The 14,983-nt window shown below is 35.4% G+C and overlaps 1 long non-coding RNA gene across 24 annotated transcripts in view; it reads left to right on the top strand.

Moving 5' to 3' along the window:
• Positions 1-14,983, top strand: part of LOC309621689 — a 277,714-nt gene that overhangs the window by 105,260 nt on the left and 157,471 nt on the right. For 16 of the 24 annotated variants that reach the window (XR_014240163.1, XR_014240164.1, XR_014240165.1 and 13 more), the window contains one exon: positions 11,414-11,600. This is a non-coding gene — a long non-coding RNA (uncharacterized lncRNA). Of the gene's footprint in view, positions 1-112; positions 5,473-7,753; positions 7,840-11,413; positions 11,601-14,983 lie in introns of those variants that run through there. The other 8 variants (XR_014240161.1, XR_014240168.1, XR_014240162.1 and 5 more) reach the window with 6 other exon arrangements.

A 14,983-nucleotide genomic window follows, 5' to 3' on the forward strand; every position in this document is an offset into this window, starting at 1 on the left:
GCTTTGTGACCACCTAGAGGGGTGGGATAGGGAGGGTGAGAGGGAGACGCAAGAGGAAGGAGATATGGGGACATATGTTTATGTATAGCTGATTCACTTTGTTATACAGCAGAAACTAACACACCATTGTAAAGCAATTATACTCCAATAAAGACGTTAAGAAAGAAAGAAAGAAAGAAAGAAAGAAAGAAAGAAAGAAAGAAAGAAAGAAAGAAAGAAAGAAGAAAGAAATTTTAAAAAGCAAAAAACAAACAAAAAAATACATTCTGGTGTGCCATAACTCGAAAAGAAAAGGGAAAGCCTCATGATTCCCGTGACTGAAGGTAGTTGGAAGACAGATGTTACTTATCCAGGATGACTAGAGAAAACTTTTCTGAAAGGAAATTTTTGAGCTGTTAATTAACTAAATGGTGAGACAATCCATCTATGATTAGACCTGGATGAAGAGCATTCTAAGTCAAACTAACAGTAAATGCAGGGATTTTTCCCTCACCACGGTGTGTCAGAGCTTGAATTTTTCTCGCTGTTTCTTGGCTCTATAGTTCTTCCAGGCTACTTTGTAGCAGTTTGAGTCTAAACCATCACCTTCCACTAGAATCCAAAAATCTAGGAGGAGCTTCAAGCTGTGACTAGACTCCAATGGATTCATCAGAAGTTAACCCAACCTGGACCCTGGAGTCTCCTCAAATGTCCATCGATGAAAATTCCCAGGCAATTCTAGCTGCCTCTCAATCTATCTCTGCAGTGTTCATAAAGAACCTCAGTAACTTGACTCTCAACCCTAGTAGCAAGTTGCTATCCACTCTACCAGAATATTCACCTCAACAGACTGGACGGAGACTTAATCTACAGGAGGAGAGGGGGGAGGACATTGTTAATTGCTTGGAGAGAAAGGATGGAAAGGGTGATTCAATATATTAAAAATTGCTATGGCAAATGACTTCCTCTGTCTGAGTCTCAAAGAGAACCTCAGCAGAAGGATGTTGAGACTCAATCGAGAATGGAAAGATTTAGATGTAGCTGTCATTATTGCCTGTATCATAGAGATCCTTCTGAGGATAATTATGAGAATAATTACAACAACAGTTATGACAGTAGTTATGATACAGGGTCGGATGAGCCATAAACTTTATTCTTGTACTATTTTTTCCTGCTAGTAATTTTAGGATCATTATGAAGCAGCTTGGGAAAGCTACTCTACACTAGGGCAGATTGGGTACCAATATTTTGATGACCTATATTATAAGTTCTGTGATGTCTTTTTTTCTTGCATCTCTTTTCTACCTTAATACAAGTAACTTATAAGGAATCTATGTAACTTGCATCTGAATGACTTGAATATACTTTAGTTCCACTTTGATCTGACACAAAGAAGCACTAGTAGGTCTTAGGTACTGCCTGTTTTAGAAGCCTGAAGTCCCTGTAAAATGAAACCCAATACTGAGAATTTGAAACAAATTAACTTGTGTGGAAGGAATGTAAAGAAAATGTTGGGTGGCTTGGCCAGAGCACTGTTAGAGCAGCGTGTTGAATTGTAATAAAAATTTTCAGTAGCAGATAAATGTGTGTATAGAGGATCTTATTAAAATTTGAGACATATTTGAGTACCTTTAAAAAAAATTCTTGTTCTTATAGTAGACTTGTTTTTGTTAGCTATGTTTTAAATGAATAACACTTGCCCCCATCACATTCTCAGGATGTAAATATCTGGCTTTCTATTTTTGTGTGTGTGATATTGTCCTCTTGGAAGGGAAGTTTTATATACATTTGGGTAAGGTTAGAAAACAAGGGCACAGATATTTGCACATATTAACCTCTTGGAAGAGATGTCAAAATGGAGGGAAGTAGAAGGGAAGTTAAGAGGTTGGTGATGATTGGAGGGAATTGAAAGAATGGTAGTGGTATGTAAATACTAAGGGAAGATACAATTCAATGGTGTTTTACTTCAGTTATTTTCTTTCATGGCCCTTGTGTACACAGGCCTGGATTTCTTTGTGGGATACAAGAGATATATAAAATTAGTCTTCTGCCCTCCAACTATGTTTAGTTCACTTTAAAAAGATATTAAAGAATTGGGTACCTAAGCAAAGCAGCTGGAGACCTGGGGTAAAGAATAAAAGCCATCCTTATAAGGTAGTTAGGTAAGGAACAACAACCTGTTGGTATTCAGAATGCAGTAGAAGCAGAAACAGCCCAAACCTGGAGGTTTGGGCAAAGAAGTTCAACAGTAACATTAAATATTAATATTAATATCTACCAAACTAGGTCTTCAGAGGTTATTCTATTTATAACTACCCAAACCATCATGGTCTACAGCATGGGTGAATGTGGGGTCATCTGGAGGTTTCGTTAAACTTGCAAGTTGTTCCCAGATGCAGGGTCATCTTGACTAGTGTATGCATTTGAAAATCATTGACTAGTGAAAAGAACGAACTTATTTCTGTTGCAATCATTTTAAATTTATAAGCTTATGAGATCTAATAATCTAAGAACATGGTTGAACAAAACAAAACAAAACAAAAATCAGTAAATGCAAACTGTATGAAACAGACACAGAAGAAAGTAAGGATATTAGTTCCCTATGGATGCTGTAACAAATGATCACAAACAATGTTTTAAAACAACAGAAATGTATTCTCTCGTAGTTCTGAAGGCTGGAAATCCAAAGTCACTGGGCTAAAATCAGGATGCCAAGTGGGCTGCCCTCCCTCCAGAGGCTGTAAGCCAGAGTCTGTTTCTTGCCCTTGCCCTGGCCTCTTCCAGCTCTGACGGCGGCCAGCGTTCCTTGGCTTGTTGCCACAGCACTCTAGTTTTTGCCTCCACAATCATATTGCACCTTCTCTTCTGAGTCTAATCTGCTTCCGCCTCCGTTTTATAAAGGGCATTTGTGACTGCATTTATGGCCCATTTGGATAATCCAGAATAATCTTCCCATCTCAAGATCCTCAACTTAATCACAGCTACAGAGTTATTTTTTTCATGTAGGGTAACATTCACAGTTATGGGGATCAAGAGAGGCCTATTTGGGGTCGATTATGCATCATACCATAGCAAATGTGGCTGAGACAGAGGGATAGAATGAAAAGGCGTGGCAACTGAGCCCCAATAAATAGCAATGAGTCAGATTATTTACTTCTTTTAAATCGAGATTTAAAATCTGCATTCTCTTCAGCCTGGCTACAGAAAGATGATTCAGAAATTTGTTGCTGTAGTCCAGAGGCAAGTGTACTGTGGCACAGACTAGCATTTTAGCAGTAGAGGTGGTACAGTCCTCCTATCTGGAATATCTCCTAGGATTTATTGAATAACTGCATATTAGATGTGAAGGAATAAAACAAACACAAATCAACAGATCACGTTTAGATTTTTAGTTTGAGCAACTGAGTGGATGATAAGGCTACCTACTAAGAAGTAGAAGGCTGGTGAGGAATAGGTAGGTGTGTGGAAGGTGAGTGCAAGTCTGATTTGGGCATTTGAAGAGTGATTTGCTTATTAAACATCCAAGGAGCAATTATAGAAAGTATAATAAAATGTTAAAGTTTTACAAAAAATCTTAGGGTTGCAGATATAGGTATGGAGGCATCAGCATCCAATCAGGATACAGACTAGTTGACGATTCAAAAGAAAATGAGTGATTGGATGTCCAAAGCATGAAGTGGGACGAGTCAAGAAGACCTCAAGCTTTCTGGCTTCAAAAATTTGGTGGATTTTGATACTTTTTATTAAAATAGAGACCATTGGAGCAGAGGAATGGTTCATAGCTTGACAGCAACAAGCTAGGTCCACTACAGACATGTGGGGTTTCACATACCTCTGAGATATTTCCAAAAGACATAGTAGAAATGAAAATGAAGTTCCTTTAAAGAAGAATCAGAAATCAGGGCTGAAAATATATATTTGAGATTTATTAGCTCTACTGTTTTCTCTATCATATAGATTTTAAATGGCAAAACAAGAGGCTGGAGAATTATTAGATACAATTAGATGTGAATAATTAAATGTGAAGAGTGTAGGAAAGGAAACACAAAGATAATCACAATTCCATTAAGAATGCATGATTACTCATTATTAGTCATAAATACGCAATAATCTTAGGTAATGTAAACTAATAAGATCCTGGTGAGACACAGAAGAGTATTGACAAAAAGCCTGGCAGAAACAATACTAAGTACTTCCTAAAGCTTTATCATAATGAGTTCTTATTTAAATATAAGTAAAATATACTTTCCTGATTTTATAAAATTTTACAATATGGTTTTTATGGACTATACATTTTCTTACCTGCTTCTTCCCATCACCCTGCTCTTTCCCATCACCCTTGCCATTTTTTCTTGCTTTGTCTTTTTTTATGTTCAACTTTTCAGAACACCATATTAATAGTAGAAATTACACACACACACACATATGTATATCCAATTAAGTCAATATGATTTTTTTCCCTAGTAGTTCCAAGTGTATTTACTCAATCCCTCAGGTTTAGTTCTTTAAGGAGAGGAAAAGAGTATTTCATAAACAATTTCTATTTTGAGCATTTTTAAATCTTAAAAAATTCCAATATCATAGATTTTAAAATGATTTAAAATGTACTTAATACAGGTAAATGGTAACATATGTTCTATTATAACAGTTAGTCTAAAAACACTTAGACTTCTTATTGATGTAAACCTTGGTTTGTTTATGGAATTAATGACTCTAAGTGTTATTTTAGAGGCTACCTTATTCACTGTACCATGCAATACATAATCCTCAGCTGATACTAGAAATCTCCTCTTCCTTACAATTAACTCATTGTGTGCAGTTCTGCTGATTTCATCTGAGGTCAGTATTCTTTATTTCCTACCTCCTGTCTGTGACATTCAGATTCCAGCAAGTGATAACACAGGAGAGTCTCTGCATAAATTACTTCCTTTACCTACTGCAGGGAGTAAGTTTTAAGATGACCCCTCATGGTCTCTGCATCCTGGTATTCATGCTCTTGTGTAATCTCCTCCATTTGAGCATAGGTGAGATCTTTGACTTGCTTTTAACCAAAAGGATATGTCAAATGTGATGAGATGCCAATCCATGTCTATGTGATATTATTATAAACACGACAGCTTGTGTAACAGACTATTTAGGTTGCCTGCTAGCCTTGCATGCTTTAATGAAGCAAGAAGCCATGTTGGGGAGGACCACTGGCAAAAAAAACTGGAAAAGAGTGCAGCCTATTTCCAACAGGTGGCTAGGGATTAGGGGTGACCTCTGGCTGACAGCCCCCAAGAAGCTGAAGCCCTGAAGCTAACAACCCACAAGGGACTGAATGTGGCCAACGACCACATGAGCTTGGAAGCAGATTCTTTTCCATTTAAGCCTCAAATGAGAACATAACCCTGGCCAAAAACTTTATTTCAACCGTGTGAGAGACCTTGAAGCAGTGGACCAGCTAAGCTCAGTTTGGACCACTTGACCACTGAAACTGTGAGATAATACATGGTACTGTTTTTAGCTGCTAAGTTTTCTGAAATGTGTTAGGTAGCAATAGATAACTACTATATTTCTGATCATAGTTTCTTTCCTCAAGTCTGGCAAATTTCATATACATCCTAGGTTTTGGTTCTATCATGTATATATGAACTTCCCTAATCCTTTTACTCACTCTCAGCCCTAGTTTTTTGGAATTACAAAAGTATAAGTCTTTAAAACAGAAAAAAATCTTAAAATGTCTTCATTCTAAGCATAGAATTCTTACCAAAAAAATTCTTATATGTTTAATGAGTTATGGGATCTTTATATTTTTAAAAGTGTAAAACAGGCACTACTGACATTTTGACTTTGAGAAATTTTCTTGTTGTTGGGGGCTGTCTTATATCTATATAATGTAGATATATCATATATAGCTTATACATATATACCCACGTAAACATGTTTTTGTGTATATTTTATACATACACACTCATATATTTTATTTTTTGTATATATACATATATATACATGTGTGTGTTTTTATACACTTCTACCTATATAAAATTATCTATTCATGATAAATATATGCTAAAAATGCTGTATTAAAGTATAAACCACAGCCATGAACTTGTTATATGATTTAGTATTGCAAATACCAATAAAAGTCAGTCTTAGTGGACATTTTATAATCCATGCCCCCAAAGAAAATTATGTTTCTATTTCAAGTATGACATATGGTACTAACCTTTGTGTGACAATCTTGCTCACATTCAGCATTTGTGACACCAGATTGCCACTTTCTCTGGAATTTGAGTTGACATGAATAGTAATTTTGAATTAAATAAGTCAGCAGGCTGTCAATTCTGGGTAGGCCTTTTATTCACCTGCTTGAAAGTCCAGATGTCAATGCCATGATGTTTAATCCCTTTTTGTAGATTGGGATGGAAGCCTTTTTTTTTTTTTTCCTTTCTCTCCTTTTCAAATTTTAATAGCTCTAGGGAAACTCAGAAGTAGTAATTCATGAGTTTCATGGAATGTTTCAGCAGATAGCTCTGTCATTTTCAAGCTTCTAAAATACCACTTTTTGGCTAAAGACTAAAATAGCTATGTTTATGATTTGGCCCTACCTCCTTCATTCAAAATATTAGAAGGAAGTAATGCTTAATTGTAAGTGTATGTGTGTTTATGTATATGTGTGTATACACAAAAGTGTGTATATGCATTTTTTCCCCAAAGAATCTCTCAGAGACTAATGTAGAACATTGAATGTAATAAAATGTAATGTAAATGTCTACCTTCAGATTTATGGGTGTGAGGATTTGAGTAAATTGAAAAAGCTCTTTGGTGGGATATTACAAAAATATACTTTAGATTCTCAATGTGAAATATTCAAATGTAAAACTTTTGGCAAACTTCAAGAAACTCTAAACAAACAACTTGTAGACAATATTAACAACCAGAAGGCAGTTTCTGGTCTGTGTTCCTACAAAGCTTTGGGGAAGAATATTTCCCATATTTTTAAAATAAGATTTTCTAGCAAAGGTTGAAAACAAATACACTGAGTGTGCATATACCGTCCAGCTGGATTTAAGAATTTTAATAATTTTCTGCGTGTACTTGATCTTTTGTATTGATCTATACATCTATACCTTCTGAAAATTGTCCACCCAACAATATTTCAGCATGTTCTAAGAAAAAACAATCTCCCACATAATTTACAAACCACATACAACACCTATACAAGTAAACAAAAATTCCATAATGTCGTTTCATATTCAGAAAACATTTACATTTCCCTAATTCCCACAACATTCTCTTAAGCTACTTTTGTTTTCTCTGCATTAAGATCTAACTGAGATTGACACATGACATTTGGTGATTGTGTCATTTTAGAACCAGGACCTCTAATGAACCAACTATGAGAAATGTCAACTGTCAGTGCCTCAAATAACTATCAAAAAACCCACTTGTTGAAGCAAAGATAGTTTTTTAGGTTTATTGCAGTAATAAGCCACCTTGGCAGACATTGGTATTGTTTTAAAATAGGACAATTAGGGAAGGATATTTGTGGGTTTTTAGGGCCTCTTTGAAAATCAGGGAACTGGATGGGAGTAGGCAGTTGATGGCGTGAATGCTTTGAACTGGTTTGGCCCAAAGAGAGAAGGTCCTGAAGTGAGCCTTGGTGAGCAAGATGCTAGTCTTGAAAGGTAAGCTATTTGGTTCACAGTCTTACCTTCCAAGAGCTAGTATTTCCTGGAGCAAACAGCTGACCTTTTTTTTTTCTTTTCTTTTTTTTATTACCTGGACCCAGAATTGTTTCGCACAAAAACAGGAAAATGTGCTGGCTTCAATTCTCAGTGAAGTCCAGAGGACAATGAATCTGGTATGCAGATTCTGGTATGAAGATTCAAAAAGTTCTTTTTTTTTTTTTTTAGTAAATTTATTTATTTATTTATTTATTTATTTAGGGCTGGGTCAGATCTTTGTTGCTGCACATGGGCTTTCTTTAGTTGCATTGAGCCGGGCTACTCTTGGTTACGGTACGCAGGCTTCTCATTGCAGTGGCTTGTCTTGTTGCGGAGCATGGGCTCTAGGCGCATGGGCTTCAGTAGTTGTGGCACGCTGGCTCAGTAGTTGTGGCTCACAGGCTCTAGAGCACAGGCTCAGTTGTTGTGGTGCATGCTCTTAGTTGCTCCGGGACATACGGGATCTTCCCGGACCAGGGCTCGAGCTTGTGTCCCCTGTATTGGCAGGCAAATTCTTAACCACTGCACCACCAGGGAAGTCCCAAAAAGTTTTTTTTTTCTTTTTGACTTTTATTTTATTTATTTTTTTATACAGCAGGTTCTTGTTAGTTATCCATTTTATACATTTTAGTGTATATATGTCAATCCCAATCTCCCAATTCATCACACCACCACCATCCCCCCGCCACTAACCCCCCTTGGTGTCCATACATTTGTTCTCTACATCTGTGTCTCTATTTCTGCCCTGCAAACCCGTTCATCTGTACCATTTTTCTAGGTTCAACATATATGCGTTAATATATGATATTTGTTTTTCTCTTTCTGACTTACCTTGCTCTGTATGACAGTCTCTAGGTCCATCCAAGTCTCCACAAATGACCCAATTTCATTCCTTTTTATGGCTGAGTAATATTCCACTGTATATATGTACCACATCTTCTTTATCCATTCATCTGTTGATGGGCATTTAGGTTGCTTCCATGACTTGGCTACTGTAAATAGTGCTGCAATGAACATTGGGGTGCATGTGTCTTTTTTTTTTTTTTTTTAAGAGTTTTTTTTTTTTTTTTTAATAATTTATTTTATTTATGGCTGTGTTGGGTCTGCGTTTCTGTGCAAGGGCTTTCTCTAGTTGCGGCAAGTGGGGCCACTCTTCATCGCGGTGCGCGGGCCTCTCATTATCGCGGCCTCTCTTGTTGCGGAGCACAGGCTCCAGACGTGCAGGCTCAGTAATTGTGGCTCACGGGCCTAGTTGCTCCGCGGCATGTGGGATCTTCCCAAATCAGGGCTCGAACCCGTGTTCCCTGCATTGGCAGGCAGATTCTCAACCACTGCGCCACCAGGGAAGCCCACATGTGTCTTTTTGAATTATAATTTTCTCTGGGTATATGCCCAGTAGTGGGATTGCTGCGTCATATGGTAATTCTATTTTTAGTTTTTTAAGGAACCGCCATACTGTTCTCCATAGTGGCTGTATCAATTTACATTCCCACCAACAGTGCAAGAGAGTACCCTGTTCTCCACACTCTCTCCAGCATTTGTTGTTTGTAGATTTTCTTATGATGCCCATTCTAACTGGTGTGAAGTGATACCTCATTGTAGTTTTGATTTGCATTTCTCTAATAATTAGTGATATTGAGCTGCTTTCCATGTGCTTCCATCTGTATGTCTTCTATGGAGAAATGTCTGTTTAGGTCTTCTGCCCATTTTTGGATTGGGTTGTTTGTTTCTTTAGTATTGAGCTGCATGAGCTGTTTATATATTTTAGAGATTAATCCTTTGTTGGTTCGTTTGCACATATTTTCTCCCATTCTGAGGGTTGTCTTTTTGCCTTGTTTGTAGTTTCCTTTGCTTTGCAAAAGCTTTTAAGTTTCATTAGTTCTCATTTGTTTATTTTTATTTTTACTTCCATTACTCTAGGAGGTGGATCAAAAAAAAACTTACTGTGATTTATGTCAAAGAATGTTCTTACTATGTTTTCCTCTAAGAGTTTTATAGTGTCCAGTCTTACATTCAGGTCTCTTATCCATTTTGAGTTTATTTTTGTGTATGGTGTTAGGGAGTGTTCTAATTTCATTCTTTTACATGTAGGTGTCCAGTTTTCCCAGCATCACTTATTGAAGAGACTGTCTTTTCTCCATTGTATATCCTTGCCTCCTCCAAAAAGTTCTTGTTAGGAAAAGTTTCCCCAAATTTTTAAATTACATATATTTTCAAACGTAAAAAATATAGAATGGTACAGTTGTCATTCGTCACCACATAGATTCAAAAATGTTTCAATATTGTTAATTTTACATATTTTGTTGATCTACCTCAGCATATCCTAAGAAAAAGCATATCTCTTTGGATCACCAAGCTAAAATCACACCTAAGAAAATCAACAGAATCCATAATATCATCCAGCATTCACTGTAAATTGAAATGTTCTTTGTAGTCTAAAAATAAATCAAAAGCTTTGTTAATTTTCTCTTGACTAAGACCTGATTTTAGTTCTTGCATATTATGTAGGGTTGTTTCCCTTTAGATTCTTTTACTCTAGAACAACCTTTCAACTTGGGTGAAAAATTTGCTGTAATAAAGTGTTGGAATCATCTGATGGCATCCTGATATTTACATGGAATTCTATGTAAATTCTAATTTTTTTCTAAGACAATTTTTAGAATAGGTGTTAAAAAATGGATTTCTGAATGTAGCATTATTAGGACACACTGAAAGATCATTTGAGACTGTCTAAGCCAGAAAATTAAACACAAATTTCCTCTAATAATATTTCTAGGATAAGTGTTAAAAAATGCATTTCTGAATATAGCATTATTAGGACACACTGAAGGGTTATTTGAGACTGTCTCAACCAGAAAATTATTAACTTGGTAACAAAAAATTGATTAAGATCATTAATACAGATTTCACCTTGCAATTTGTCTTCCTTAGAAGTACATGTTTTACTAAATTTATTTTAAGAAATAACATTTTCTTTAATGGAATTGTATTTTATATCCTAGGTGTCTGTAAAACCACCTAGAATCTATCTGTCATCCAATTTATTTCTTGAGGAAACAACACCCAGGTTATGGTTGGTATGAATGAAAGAGCGTATAAAGCCATCTCTGTAATTTCCAAGCAATATCTATACCATCTAATAGGTGTTTATTGGGACTTCCCTGACAGTCCAGTGGTTAAGACTTCGCCTTCCAATACAGGGGGTGCGTGTTCGATCCCTTGTTGGGAAGCTAGGATACCACATGCCTCACAGCCAAAAAACCAAAACATTTAAAAAAAAAAAAAAAAAAGAAGCAATATTGGAACAAATTCAATAAAGACTTTAAAAATGGTCCACATCAAAAAAATCTTAAGAAAAACAGGTATTTTTAAATGCCTGACATAGAAAGGTCACTGTTAAGGCACTAGAAACAAACAGTAGAGATGACCTCTAATTGGTTTGGTCTGAGAAAGTTTTCATTCCCCTCTCCCAGGGACAGAATTTTCTTGTTTGTTTGCTTGTTTAATTTTCCCTTACTTTTGTTCCAATAGGTCTTCACCTGCATCATGATAATACAGGGTTTACTGGCCTTCACCCAGCAGCTTAACATTTTTTTGTTGTTTGTTGGTTTGCTTGTTTGTTTTTTCCCCAGCAGAGAAGGATCCCTGAGCTGGGCTCTCGGGGTATACTCTTTCCCGTGCCTGGAACACTGATGGTGTTTCTCTCTGCTTTGAATCTTTCTCAGGCCCAGTGAAATTCTACTGAGATGAACCTGAAAGTGAGTGCGGTCAATTTTGTGTCTGTACTCACCACGGCTTATATATCACTACCCCCACCGCCCACTCAGCCTTCAGCAATTCCTTAGAAAACTTCATCTGAAAGCTCCTTACCTTGTCCTACGGTCACCGACTTCCTCCCATCCTCTGACCCAGGTGAGTCAGTGCTCACGTCCTGTCTCTCCTTGAAGTTACTTTTATCATTAGTTTTCAGGCTAATTAGGAGCTTTGAGAATTCAGCTCTCTGCTAGGTCTAAGAAAATTATAATTTTATAAATGGGCCTCTTTTTAGTTTTTGTTAGTGTGGAATTTACATTCTTTTCAGATTTTTATATTCTAGGCAGTAGCTGGAAGTTCATGATGTTTTAATTGTGTTGTTTGCCTTCCTACTGAGTTATGAGTTTGTTTGTTTTAATGTATTCTGGAAACAAATCCTTTGTAGGGCATGTAGATTTTAAACATTATCCAAATTTGGTGTCTTGCTTTGTCATTTATCATTTTTCTAAATTGTGTCCTGAAAAAAGCAGAATTTTTAAATTTCATGGAAGTAAAGTTAAATTTATTCCTTTAGAGTGTGTGTTTTTTATATCCTAGCTAAGAAAGTTTTGCTTACGTCAAAGTAACAAAGATTACATCCTATTGCTTATTCTAGAGTCTTTGTAACTTTACCTTAAATGCTTAAGTCCCCTATCCATTTCAATAATTTTATTTATTATGTGAGGTAAGCATGAGAATTTTATATATAAATATAAATATACATATATATATCTATATCCAGTTTTTCCAGCACCATTTGTTGAAATGACCTTCACTCCCCATTGTATTAGTTTCCTGGGGCTGCAGAAACAAAGTACCACAAACTGGGCAGTTTAAACAATAGAATTGTTTCTTGGTTCTGGAGGAAAGATGTCTGAAATCAAGGTATCAGCACGGTTGGTTCTTTTTGAGCGCTGTGAGCGTGAATCCATTCCACGTCTGTCTGCTAGCTTCTGGTAGGCACAGCCGTTCTCCCTGTGTCTTCCCATTGTCTCCCCTCCATGTATTTCTATGTCTGTGTGTATGTTTCCTCTTTTTTATCAAAACACAGTCATATTGGACTAGGACTCATCCTAATGACTTCATCTTAACTTGCCTATCTCTAAACACCATATTTCCAAATAAGATCCCATTCCCAGGTACTGGGGGTTACGACTTCAACATCTTTTGGGGGGACACGATTCAACCCATAATGCTATATTTGCGTTGGTTTATTTTTGGTTTCCTTAATCAGTTTTATTGCTCTATATATTTATCCTTACACCAAAAGTACAATGTCTTTATTCCTGTAACTTCTAAGTAAGTACTGATATTAGCTGTGCATTTTAGAATCATATTGTCAAAATTTTCACCCCCATACACATACTCACAACCTTGCTGGACTTTCATCATGACTATATTTAGAGTATAGATAAATTCAGAGAGAATTGATAAAAATGATCCAGTCAGTGGGCACGCCGTATTTCCTGATTTATTTGTTTATTTTAAAAAATTTTCTCTCAAATGTTTTGCAGTTTCCAATGTACAGTGGTTTTAACATATGTCCACAAATGTTTTGCCACTCCTTCCTTCAAAAGGTGGAAACTAATTCTCCTCCCCTTATTCTGTGTGCCTCTCAATCTCTTGGATCTCTCATTCTAGAGGAAGCCAGCTGCCATGCTATCCGCTACCACACCATGGAGATTATAGAGAGCCTAGGGGTGGAGGAACTAAGACTTCCTGCTAACACATCATACCAATTAGTCAATCATGGAATACATGAATAAGCAAAGGATTATTGAATTTTATAGTTACTAAGTTTTAAAGGGTTTTGTCACACAGAAATGGATATCTAATACACAGGTCTTACAGATAGTTCATTAAGTGTGTGCCTAAATTTTTATAAAATATAATATTTGATGCTGATGTAACTGAGATTTTGTTTTTCAGTTTTAACTGTTCACACTTTGTCAAGTAGCATTGTGTCTATGTATATGAAGAATATTTTTCGGTAGATTTCTTTCCTCTTTGTTAATACAGCACACATAGAATTTGGTTTGATGTGACAGAAAATTCAACACAAATATTAGTCTACAATGCATAAAATAATTGCATTTATATAGTGAAAAGATATTTTATTTTTTGAAATCACAATAGAATTTTCACAACAATATAGCCCAGTATGTATTAGTAATGAGTTTACTATGTGTTCTGTACTTATGTTACCTCATTCATTTCTCTCAAATATCCCATGCTTAAATGTTTAAAAATATCCATGAAATAGGAAATATTATGCCATTTTACTGATAGCAAAACTAAAGCAGAGAAAGTCTATGACATTCCTCCAAGTTACAGGGCTGGTAATTGTAGAGACAATATTTATATGCAGAATTAGCTAAATCCAGAATCTACATCTTTAACCAATGCATTAGAATGCATTATATATTTCATAAAAAAAGAATATGCAGAAATAAAATCGTAAATATTGTTTTTTAACATCTGTATTGGAGTATAATTGCTTTACAATGGTGTGTTAGTTTCTGCTTTATAACAAAGTGAATCAGTTATACGTATACATATGTTCCCATATCGCTTCCCTCTTGCATCTCCCTCCCTCCCACCCTCCCCGTAAATATTCTTTGATAGGGGAGTTAAAAAGGAACTGTTTCCTTGATATCTTTTTGTAATATAACGACTTAGAAACAACAATGCTATAGTATTTGGTACTTTTAAGTATCTGCATCGAGAAATGTTTTTATTTATTTCTTTATATTTTCAGTTCCTTTAAGTAGCTTCATTAGTGACAAAAGAAGATAGTGTGTTGTATGTGTGATATTTCTTTTTGTTCTAAATAGGAAATAGAATACCATTTCTCTCATTCTGAATCATCGCAATAGAAGCTGGTTCATTGAAAATTTTTTTAAAAATTGTGTATTCAACTAATATTGGATACTGACATATATATGAGTTGTTTAAATATATATATATTTATTTTATATATCCTTTATGCATGTTTAAATGTGTATTTTATATATTGTTTATGAATTGTTTAAATCTATATATTATATATTGTATAAATCTATATATTTAAAGATATTTTTTATATTATACATATATTTGTCTAATATATATATATGTAATCTCAGCATCCAATATTAGCCATAAACAACTCACAGTTATTTGTTTCTATTGGGTAGTAGTAATTCAAGTTGACTGTATGAGCTGTATTACTGGCTTGATTTTGGCCAAAAAGTGGATAAATTTTGAATTTTAAAATGAGATAAGGAATCAGTTATTTTCCAATATAAAAAAATGACATCAAATAAACCTTATGATCAAGATATTTAATTCATAGACAATACCTGCAAACAGACTAATAAGAGCAGGTCATGATCATATAACCACAGGCACTTATAGATAGCCTTTTACAGCTTCCAAAATTATTTTAAGTCCTTAATCTCATTTATCCCTCAGACTCTTTAGGTGAGATTGAGATTTTTTACATTGGGCTTCTTAAATATTGC

This window comes from Balaenoptera borealis (assembly GCF_965194805.1).
Source record: "Balaenoptera borealis genome assembly, contig: HAP1_SCAFFOLD_877, whole genome shotgun sequence".
NCBI lineage: Eukaryota > Metazoa > Chordata > Mammalia > Artiodactyla > Balaenopteridae > Balaenoptera > Balaenoptera borealis.